Raw genomic sequence first — 12,645 nt, 5'->3', positions numbered from 1 at the left:
GCCAAACCAGCGCCACAAAATACAAACATTTTAAAACAAAACTTGCATTTTTACTTCTTACAAATCTGCATCATGATGTTGTTGTTTTGGCTAACTTTAGGTCTGTTAATGCAACAAAACCTCAATAAAAAAAAACAACAGAAAACCAAGAAATGATGGCGTATATTTTGAAGACATATCTGGAGATTCCAACATCGGACTTCCACCAGATCTGTGTCCGGTCCAGAATGTGGCCTTAATTTTGCTTTTGATTTGACCTGAACACAAGGTCTCTTCTTCAGTTGCTCTACTGTAAACCATGCAGTACACACAGAGGAAGTCTATTTATCTCTAATTGCAGCCGACATGCCCTGAAAAGTTTGCCTTTTCATCTGCTTTCATAACCTCTAACACTTATTGTTAATCTTTAAAGTTTAAAGGAGCCTTTACTCGGCTGTAGGCTTTACCTTACCTACACACAGGCTGAGGTTCTGATCATTTAAGACCATCAGAGGGAGGGAGACTCTTATTTTGAAAGAACGGATCAATTCTAATTGAACTCATGTATCATTGGTTTCTAAAACATCCAGGATTGTTCGGGTTTGCGTCTCTACGATGAAATCCTTCAGCTCTGTTTATCCCCCACGCTCCGTCCAGTCAGTCGTCTCTTCAACAGATTATAGAAACACAGGCATCAGGGGAAACCGTGAAGGCTGCTGATCAGCTCACTGTTGCACATTCCTCTAAAGACCGGCCACAAGCTCTCGGGGTATTGATTAACATTTTAGAAATGAGCTAAGCAGAGGATCAATGCGTGCTGTTCTATTAGCAAAACGCGCCCTTAGCGGTTTGCTGTTTGTTATTTGAACAGTGATAAATCCAGAGCTTAAAGGCTGCAGCAGCAGCAAACCACAAGACAGCTCGGGTCGGGTTGACCTGCTCGAAGGAAAAAGCAAACAAGATTGTGCTTTTGTTTGCCGTGTTTGGTAGAAGAACACACTAAAGCAGAGAGGAGAGGGGGGGTAGGTGTGTGTTATCTGTAAAAGCTTTCTTCAGGTTTGTTTCTCAGAGCAGTCTGTTTGGTTTGTGTTTTGTAGAGTAGAAGGGAAGAAGCTGGAAGACGGCGCAGAATCAAAATGTTTCCAAACGACAGGATGAATTTGTGGATTCTGCATGCAGTAAGGTCTGATGTTCAAAAACAAGATTAACGCTGAAGTGCAGAAAGTGCAGTTCCTTTAGTGTCCACTTGAGGCTGATTACAACTTCATGAATCCACATTAACGGCAAAATTCCACCAGATCTGTGTCCTATCCATCTCCGGTCCGTCAAGGCACCAGATCTGAGAGGTTTCTGTTCAAGTCAATGTGTTAACTTCCACTGGATCTGCTCCATTGCGTTCCAGCTGCGTCTCTGATCCAGCAGGTCGGAACGAAACAGATCAGATACGCAAGACTTCTATTTTTGCCGGATGCCGGATCACGACGCCTCAATCTCAACAGAGCAGATGGAGCGGGACAGGAAGTCAGGTTTCACCAAAACAAAATGAAAACATCCGGTTCATTTTCAGAATAAAACACTCTGTGTTATCACCAGATCGCATTTCACTTAACTACAACAACAAACCAAAGTCATGATGAGCGGAGCCAGGCCTGGAGTCAACAGGTCAGAGGTTTTCAGAGGACCAGAAAGACAACACGGATGAGGAGAGGAGGAGGAGAGGAGGAGGAGAATCCTTGATTCAGTGATTAACGCAGGGAAAACCTCGGTCACATGACTCCAGCTGTCCAGCGGTCCTGCTCCGGACCGGACACGGATCTGGTGGAAGTCCTGTGTTACACCCATGCTGTTCAAAGCCCAACTTCAGGATCCAATGGGTGCCATCATGGACATGACTCTTTGGTGTGAAGCGTTTACTGACATACTGACGTGATTTAAATATCCCTGATTGTGGCTTTAAATGCTGCTGTGTTATCAAGGTAACATTTCTTTGTGCTGAACTTTCTCAAATCCTTTCCCAAATCTTTCTTTTCCATTATCATAAAAAACATTTTTAGAGCTCTCCAAAGTTTGCTGAGATTTGCAGAACACATTACTATAAACAAAAACATCAAAAACAAACCATGAACTGATTCTGAGATTCAACCTTTAGACCTCTATTTATCAGAGAACACAACAAAGAGAGTCACACTGTTGTCCTCCCTGTCACCCTGCAGAGAGTGAACATAAACATGCACATATAAAAAACCTGGAAACCTGCACACTTGAATAATTCATCCTCAGGAAAATATACACAGGAACATACATTATGGATGCAGACAGACAGTTTTACTGAGCAGACAAACATATGAGTGCCATACGCTCGAGTCGTGTTTGCATGTTAGCTACATAAACTACTTTAATATTTATGTTACTGCTGATCATCTGAAGGAGGGGAGATTTAGTTAATGTGGTTTTCTCTGACCAAGTGGAATATTTTTCATCCCTGACAAACAGTCTGATGAAAATATTTATAACTTTCATTGAGTCGCTCCTATAGAAGTTATTTACCTCTTTAAAGGTGACATATCATGCAAAATGGACTTTTTAATGGTTCCCTACCTGAAATATGTGTCCCTGTCTACAAACCCCCTGAGAATGAAAAGAATCCATTCTGCCCCTGTTCTGATTTCTACACCTTTCTGTAAATGTGTGTGAAACCAGCCGTTTCAGACTTCAGTGTTTTTGTTACATAACAACAATATCCGGTCTGTCACAGGAAGTCAGAGCTCGGAGCTTGTTCAGCCCATAGACTGTATAAAATAATATTGAATCCCCTCCTCCGTTTTTCATTCCCTGCACACATGTGTGCTAACAAGGAGCTTAGGAGGGAGGCATGCTAGTTGTAGGCTGTCTTAATAAACACAAAGGTCGGTTTTACTCCCCACGTCTGCAGATTTGAAGATCTAGTGGATGATTTTTATTTATCATGGATAAGTGCTAGCGCTAATTAGCATAGCTACATAGCAACATGCCGTAGCTGTAGCTGTGTACCAAGACACACGTCGACATACTGATAAATAAAACAACAAGAAACACTAAATCTGTGACCAATCCTTCAGAAAGGTCCTGCTGCAGGCGCCTCTCCATCAGGATCAGATTCTGGATCAGATTCAGAGGGTTGAAGTAACGTGATCTCTGAGCAGCCGTGTATATTCAGCCAACATGTAAACATTAAATCAACGTGCTGGAGAGCCGAGGCCACATCCACTTCCTGAGGGGGCGTGGTCAGAGGGAAAACAGACTGTTCTGAGGAGGACTGAAGAAGAGGGCTTTTCAGGCAGACCAAAATCTGATTTCAAAGTGTGTTTTTTGAGCATAAACTTTAAAGACATGTTTTGGGGACCTCTTAGACCAATATATATTGATGAAAAAAGCGTGATATGTCACCTTTAAAGCAAAACTCAATATTTTGACGGCTGTTTTTAAAGTCACAGTCAAGGAAAGGAAGTCAGAGACAGAGTCTATAATCAGAATAACAAACTGTTGTTGTTGTTTTATGAATTTAACACGATAAGATATGGAAGAAATGAGTTGACTGCCGCTCCCTGTATGCTCGAGTTGGATGCTCTGCATTGTCTCTCGTAGACTAAACCACTGGCATGTCCTTATTTATAAGCTGATTCTTAACTTGCTTCCCTCTTATTTATGTGATTCTGTTCATTTAAAAAATACAGGAAGCTGGGGCGCTGGTGGCCTTGCGGTCTAAGCGCCCCAGGTATAGAAACCTGAGTCCTCGTCGCAGAGGTCGCCGGCTCGACTCCCTGCCCGGTTTACCATCGACTGCATGTCTTCCCCCACTCTCTACTCCCCACATTGCCTGTCTCTCTTTAGCTGTCTTGTCAATAAAGCCCCAAAATAAAACTTTAAAAACAATAAATAAAGAAATAAACATTCAAGCAGTAACAGTCTCCGCTCTGTGACCCAGTCTCAAAACGTGTTTTTGCTTTCGGTCAATAAGAGTTTTAGTAAACTGCTGCAGGAGAGTTTGAGTTTAAATGAGCTTGTCTCTTTAAATGTTTTTAAAAGCAGATTGAAGTCATTGGAGGAAGATGCTTCAGCTTGTAGAAGCTTTGACTGATGACTTCCTGTCATGTGATCCATGAGATGTTGTCATGATTTAGTATTTTGTGTGGTGTGTCTGTAACTTTGTTGGAATGTGCTGCTGCTGGTCTCGGCCAGGACACTCATGTTAAAGAGATCCTTAATCTCAATGAGGTTTACTTGGTTAAATACAATCTAAATAACAAAATTAAATTTCATAAAATATGGTAATCAGGAGTATTTTTGCAACAGGCATGCTTAAAAAATGAGTTTAGTTCAGGCAGAGTTCTTTTTAGGATGGAATGTCTAACAGTCACACAAATAAAGGACATTTTGGAGATTATCAACCTTATCTCTTTCTGTCTGAGTCACAATGAGAATTTATAGTCTCCGTCTTTCCTTGTTTTTAAAAAATACACCACTAGCACTGAAAATGCAGCAACAAGAGACATAATGTGACCACAGAGGACGTTATGGTATTCAGCTGTATTCAAATGAGAGCAAAAGAACTGCAAAGGAGCAGCGCACAATGCATCCTGGTCACTGTAGGCACTACATTTAGGAATTTAATGCCTAAAAGTACTAATAAATAGCATCATCAGTGACTGGAAATACACATGCATCAGAAAAAAAAGTCCTCCTAAAGGTGCAGTGTGCAGAAATGGGAGTAGTTAGTGATACCAAGCAGTCAGATTCTAGGATGAGAAAGCGCTCTCCTGCTCACCCCTACTGTCGGTGAAGGGACGGTGGCCTTTGAGGACAAGAAGCTCCTGTGATGCATGATAAGTATGTCAAGTTTTAAGCATCAAAAATGTCAATACAAATTATTTTACACACAACAACTACTTTCTTCTTTGGCATCTTCCAACCAGCAAAGGAAGAACTGCAGGTTTGGTAGTTGGGGTGACTCATACAGCTGATTATTAATAAGACAGTCCAGACTTTATAAAGCCTCAAAGACAAGAGTTGATAATTCTCTAAAGCTCTTCATGCATTAAAACTAGTTTCATGCTCTGTATTGAAACTATAGTAAATCATTGTTCCAATCAGACAATCTAAACTCAGGGATCGTGATGAAGCCATGCAGAGACACGCTCCAGATTCTTCCACTGATGTCGGGTTTAAACATTAGAGGAGGAACAGGTTAAGGAGTATTATCTCTCTCAATGAGGCCTCACCAATTGTTTGCTTTTACCTCTGCCACCTTAAACCAGCACACACCTGTCCCTTTGTGTGACACTTTCTACATCCACACACACATCCACACACACACACATGGCCATTAAAAAAACCTCTGGGGGTTTTCTGCCCAGTCATTTGGCACATTTTTGATGTTGAATCAAAAAAGACAAAATGAGAGAGCGGAGAAGGAGGGAGCAGCGAGGGAGAGGGAGCAATCTAAGCTTTCCACTCCAGTGAAAGGCACTCTTTGTTGAGCACTCCTCCACACACCCCCACCTCCAACCCTCCCTTCATATCCACCCTTCATCCCCTCCCTCCCCTCCCTCTCCTCCCTCTCCAAAGCCCGGTGGATTTTTCATTAAATGCTATCAGAAAAGTGACTGGTCCTATTCATGGGCAGATGGAGGGCTGGCTGTGCGGCTGGAGACCAATACCGTCAGTGGAGAATGACAGGAATCTGGGCTGTGAAGGTGAAGGTCCGGGTGGAGAGACGAGGGCGACTTTAGAGAAGGAGAAATGTGTTTTTCTTTGGTTTCATTTGTGCATAAGAGCCACTTTTCCCTGCTCCAAAGATATTTGATTTATTCCATGGACAAACGTGTTCTCGCTGTGATCCCCTCCGGTTAGCCCTCCTTTGTTTGCACAGAAAAGAAAACAACCTCACATTAGTTATATCCAGAAGCAGCCCCGTGTTTACTCTTTGTGCTCTGCGGCTCCTCCAAAGTAAGACCTCCTCGTCCTCATTTTTTTAAAAGCTACTTAAAGAGTTAAGAGCACTCTGCCTAAACAAAACAACATATTGAGCCTGTGTTTCCCCCAGACAAACAAGGTGACCAGATCCATCCGCTGTTCATTTCTCACCAAAGGGAAGAGATGAACCTCTCATATTGTTAGAGCGCGCTCGATTATGTCACAGGACAATGGGAGGCAGCGGATTGGAAGAAAACACAAACAATGATTTCCGCAACAGCAATTTAATCCTCTGGCGTTAAAAACCTGACACAAAGTGGACAAAGGCGAGTAGGCTGGCACGAATAAACCCCCGAATCTGAAGATTAAGCACAAAAAAAAACGGGGAAAAGGAGGATCCTTTGTGTAAAAAAAAGGCCCTTTATCTGCTTTTGAAGTCTGTGAGACCTGCCAGCCGTCCTCAGCCTCTCTTTGTAACCGGCCCCCATGTCCCACAGCAAACCACCACCTCACTTTCATCTGCCCGTCATCTTAGGGGGCAATTAATGCCATTCAGGTCCACACACACACAGAGGGAGTGAAAGATGGTGGGAAGCTCATCTACTTGTTGAAACAGGGGCTTGACAACAGTTTAGTGGAGCCTAATTTGGAGCATATGAGGCAAGTGCCATCTCTGGATCTGATCGAATTCAGCCGCACTCTCCTCTCCGTCTCTCTCCTGTTATTATCTATATTTGATTGGGCTGCTGTTTACAGGCAGCACAGCGTGGAAACCAGCCAGGCTGTTGCTTAATGAATATTTCACTGCCTCCACACAATAAGCCTCCCATGATAGCCGATGTGAGCAACGTCCCGCTCTGCAATTCTGCTGCGCGGCGTGCAATAACTCAGACTCATACTTGATAAAGCCGCATGTGAGGAGGAGCCCCCGGGTTTTATAGTTGACCTTTTACGCTCTCTGCTGTAGTTCTGCTTCACCCAGGGGACTCCCCACTGTTTCTGCTCTGCTGTTCTAATACAGCGGGCCCCGGCCCCGGCGTCTGCAGAGAGGCAGGGGAAATAAAGCCTCCATTTGCATTACGTAATTTCATGCATTATTCAGAGCTTCGGAGAATCATTTCACCTAGACAACTCCTCAGAGGGCAGTGAGGAGATAACTGTTAGTGACAGGGCCGGCTCATGAAATGCAGAGTGACTTAACCACCCAATCTGCAGATATTATCCCGGCCTGAATTGGAAATAGAAACCGGCGCGCTCACACAGATGCGCTCTTACAAAAAAAGAAGTACACACACACACGCTGTTCTTTTCAGTTTTCCTCTTTGTCACTGAGCGGGAACAAGAGATATCAGATGCACATTTTTAGGGTAAATCTGTTTTATGATGCATCTGATATTTCAAAGGCTTTCAAAGACTGTGGAAAAGTACAGCAGGGATGAATCGGGCTGTACGGGTAGGAGTTGATGTTTTTTAGGTTGGTTTTTTGTATTCCTCACACACACAAAAGAGGCAAGACTTTGAATCAGATACTGTTAGATAATGATGTTCATTCTCTACGGGTGCTTGTTTTTCTCCTCTGCTGCCTGCTCTGTTTTCATAAAGGGGACTATGTTAAGATTTTAGAGTCATAAATAAACCTGCATGACATGAGGAGAATGTCAAACATGCAGTCTTTAGGGATGTTCAGTTAACAATCAGACATCGCCCTCACTAGTCATCACCAGAATTAACAGGTTATTAATATTTTAATCATAGTAGGCCTGAAATGTTGCTCATGTGTCCTGTTGAAACTGTAGTGCAGACACCAACCACTAGCTGGGACTGCAACTTTGATTATAATAATATAATAATAATTAAGTTTATTTATAAAGCAGATTAACGCTATAATGCTCTACAACCCGGATGTAAACAAGCACAGATGTCAGATGGCGTCTCATAGCTCGGTTTGGTTTGTCAGTGTTTCAATCTACAGATAAAGTTGTATGTAGGCTGTCTGGTTAAACGATAGACTGTATAAATAATAGACGTAGTATTCGTGACGTCACCCATCTGTTCCTGAGCGCCGTTTTGAAGCCAGTCGGCGGCGGCAGCCATATTGGAAATGCTGAAGTAAACCAAACCTAGTGTGACGTAAAGAGGCGGGGTTTGACTCTCCTAGCCAACAGCTATGTGTTCCTGCCTGTCAATCAAATCAGTCATTTCCTTATTTGGGCAAAACTAGTAATTTTAATATCTTCTGAACCGTCACATTAGAAAAAAAATCCCCCTCCCTGTACAGTGTGTGCCGATAAAGAAATCAGCTATGTAGAGTCAAGCCATTTTTTGAACCAGGCTGTAAACATGTTTATTAATGCTGTAAAGATCGTCTTCTTTGAATGGGGTGTGTATGTGGTTTCCTGTGTTTCTGCATCCAGCCTCTAGTGGACGCTCAATGAACTGCAGTTTATAACACTTCCGCATTGGCTTCATATTTTAAGACCGGAGGTTACCGCTTGGGTTAAACTGGCATATAACCTGCAAGGAGGACTGAAGGCTGGTGGGGCTAGCTCTGTTAATGTTAGCCACACTCTGCAAACCGATTTGGCATTGTTTAAATAAATAAGTTGAATTAATTGTGCTGAATTGTGAGTCTTAATCCTTGGGAAGAAGTTCTGAGTTAATCTGAGATTAAAGGGTTCATTTCTGTTCAAGATCAGTTGTGATTCTGTGTCTGGCGGGACAGTAAGACTCTGCAAGTTACGGACTTCAGAGCAGCGAAAGGGGGCTGATTATTTAGAATAATCCCTCCTAATTTAAATAAATTATAAAACCCAACACTGTTTAATATGTATGTTAAATTACTAGAGAGAGAGTAGATCAAACACAAATGGCTGCATATAAAATGTAAATGTTTGAAGTGTTTGCTGTGTGTTTCTGTTGGTTGTTACTGTTCTGGTTTGAATTGCTCTTTGTATGAATGGTGCTCTACAAATAAACTTGCCTTGCCTAAATTGTGACCGTTTCCTGGGTGTTTTCATACATTTGGACTGGTTGGTAAACAGGAATTAAAATTTTTGTTTCAATGTCTTTATGAATTCAGTCAGCAGGAACATTTTTTATCCAAAATGGTCTGAAAACATCGTCATTAAACCCAGGCCAGTGTTCATGTGAACACCTGCTGAGTGAGAAAGCTGTCTGTTCATACAAAATCATTTATCTTATCTGTTGCGATGAATTCAGACTCCTGCAATCTGTTTAGCTCTAATGCTCATATTGTGCTAACGATGAAACGGCGAGTTATTGTGCTGCCCTATTCATAACCTGTCTCCTTTTAATAAGCTGCATCAGCTTGGAAGCAGAAGCAGCAGAGTCCATCATGAGGCAAAGAGTGTGCAGACGGGCCAATTAGTGTGCAATCAAACAGCCACTGTAGCACATAAGCTGCATAGCAGGGCTGCTCCCAGCAACTAGACATTGTTTCTTTTATTGTTGGAGTCTCGCAACAGACGTGGAGACCCTGAAAGAGCGCACAGCTCCAGCGCCGGTGCAGTTAGGTTGTTATCACAGCCAGGAAACACTGCAACACCACAGAGAAATAAAGCCTTCTCCTCCCTCTAATCACAGACAATGGAGTGTATTTCATTAAGCCAGATAATGGTGTGTGCATTTCATTACCATAGATAACTAGGAATATTTAGATGAGGGATGAGGTGCTCATAAAGCGCCAGTTGGTAGCCATGGTAACCTGGATCTTGGCAAACAAAAGAGACGGGGAGAAATGTTTGCTAGGGGATGGAGAGAAAGGAAAGAGGGGTAAAGAGGGGAAGGGAGGCAGACAGAGAGGAACCACGGAGCTAAACACGGTCCCAGGCCAAAGCAACCAGGCCGAACGCCTCCATGTTGTTTTTCTTCCTGCTTCCAGAAAGAGGCTCAGGTGACCACTGTGATCCCCTTTGTTCTCCAGAGTTAAATATGCTTCCCTCCACAGGATACCCCGGGATAATCACATGCTAATGCAGCCGCGGGCCAAATGATAAACTTAATCATCCAAATTGTGGAAATCAACGCTCAGTAAGAAAACCCACCCATCCATCGAGCTCCACTCCCGTGAATATAACAACCCCCATGTGTCCTCCTCGTGCTGCCACTCAAACCTGACTTTATGTTGGGTGAATTTCAAATGAAGAAGCTTCCCTGACAATAAGAAAGGGCCTCGGAGCCTAAATCAGCCCTTGACCTTGCGGGATGGTTCTCATTCATCGTGTTGGAGAGCTGTCAGTTTGAGGACAAAAACCAGGACGGGTTATATTACCACAGACGACACTGAAGCAAAGGAAATCCATTTCTTTTTGGCAGCGCTCAAACATTAAGCCCCGGCCCCCCCCCTGCGCCTCAGATATAAGTCTGTCATTATTAATGTAGCAACACCATTTGCTGTCTGGAAAATAAACCATTAGACTGAATGACAACTCAATGCAGCTGATTTGGCATTTGTAAATTATAACATTGATTTAAGCTGCTCACATTTTTCATCATAAATTGGCCAGTCAAGCTTCCACACACTGTAATTACAAGACTCAACGCTGTCGTCTCATTAAGCAGATTCAAACACTTCACGCCGGCTGAATGGATGTTTTTCTGCGGATGATGTCTGAAAAGACAAGAAGCAACAATACTTTCCTTTTCTTGAGCGCTGCTTCTGGTAATTGGAGTTCCATTTATACATTTGTTTTCATTTTATAACGCTCCTCCTTTTGTGGTATTTTCAAATATGTTGAGAACTCAAATCGTTCTTAGACAGTTTGGCTTTAATTGGTTATTTGATGCTAAAAATTTGGAATAACCGCAGACTTTAAAGGTCATGTACTTAATCTCTCTGAAGCCTAACAATGGCGGTCACCATTTTGCAGGAAGTGGAGCTGAGTTGGGCCTTCAGACTCCTGGTAAACAGTTACAACCATAGACTGTATAAATAATGGAAAAACTTAGTTTTTATTTTGCTTTAGGCAACTTAAACATTCATTTACACATCTTTACTGTATCTGTTACTATATGGTTTCATAGAATATAATATAATAAACACAAAAGACATACATTTAAATGAGTGAGTTAATAAAGAAGAGTAAATAATACATATATATATATAGAGAGAGAGAGAGAGAGATAATAGAAAAAGGAAGGAAGAGAAAAATATAAATAAAAAGAAGTGAATAAATGAAAGAAACTAAAAAAGAGCACTTTACTTCACCAACAAAATCAAGGCAGGGCTCCACCTTCCAGCAAACACATCCCTCTGCAGTCTCTGAAGCGCTGTTTTGAAGCCAATCGGCGGCAGCAGCCATATTGGAAATGTTGAACTCAACATAACTGCTGTCGAGCGAGTGTGAGGTAAAGAGGCGGGCTTTGAGCCTCCTAGCCAACAGCTAGTGTTCCCGCCTGTCAATCAAGTCTGCTATGCCTCTCTTAATCTTAATATCTTCGAAATTGCAGCATTAGAAAAAAATTCACCCCCCGTACAGTGTGTGCCGATCCAGAAACAAGCTATCCAGACTACACTTGTTTTTTGTACCAGGCTGTAAACATGTTTATTTCTGCTGTAAAGATCGGCTTTCTTGAATATGTGTGTATGTGGTTTCCGGTACTTCTGGAGCCAGCCTCTAGTGGACACTTGATGAACTGCAGTTTTTAACACTTCCAGATTGGCTTCAATTCTTGGAGCCGGAGGTTGCTGCTTGGTTACAACGCACTAACATGTCAATTTATTTAACACAGGAGTCTGCAGTTAAACAATGTCAAATTGGCTTGCTGAGTGTGGCTACCATTAGCAGAGCTAGAACCACCAGCATTCAATCCTCCTTGCAGATTAACGTCCACATGCTTGTTGCTTTGGTCGAGCGGTTATATGCCAGTTTAACAAGCCTTCAGACAACTTTATCTCTAGATCAAGAGACTGAAAAACCATGCTGTGCAATGAGATGTCAATATCTGTGCTTGTTTACACCCAGGTAGTAGAGCAATGTAGCTTTATGTCAGCCATTAAGCTAGTCGTGGATGGCTCATAACTATCTGACTGTCACACTTGTCACAGAAGGGTTGTTATTAAAGTCTGGGCCAAAGAGGTGGAATACCTCACGTATCGCTCCTAGCATCCCTGGAGTCATGCTGCTAAATCCAAAAGGCTGCACCAGAATACTGCTGTTTTCAGTTACTGTCCCATCAATCTATTTAGCTTTATTTTTCACCATCTTGTCTTGACATTGTTTTAGTTGAACAGATGACAGAAAATACCGACACACGACCTTCACATTCAGCACATGCAGTTCAGTCATTAGGAGAAAGCAGATAGGACTCCATATGGACAGCTCGTCTCTGTAACCCCTGATACTCCACTTTCACAGGAATGCAGCACTGCTGTCGATCCTCTGATCCCCCCTTTTTTAAACTTTTATTTTTCCTGGGAACAGTTTCAGAGAGCACACAGATTGTATTCTCACTTACACGCTGCCTCACATTCTACAGCATTTGTCCATATTTGGATAGATCAAATTCTCAGGGTGGGTGCAGCTGCAACACGAGAGGCTCCGGGAGAAAATTCATTAACATTTAAGGACCTGCTGGAAAAGTTAAAGCAGTGGTTTTTGGATTTTCTTTGAATTGGTACAAGAAAAGAATGTCAGAAAAAGAAATGAGTGTATGATATGATTAATTTATATGTATGGGAAATATCAAATATTG

This window comes from Notolabrus celidotus, chromosome 22 (genome assembly GCF_009762535.1).
Source record: "Notolabrus celidotus isolate fNotCel1 chromosome 22, fNotCel1.pri, whole genome shotgun sequence".
NCBI lineage: Eukaryota > Metazoa > Chordata > Actinopteri > Labriformes > Labridae > Notolabrus > Notolabrus celidotus.
Note: the sequence above shows the minus strand (reverse complement) of the source record.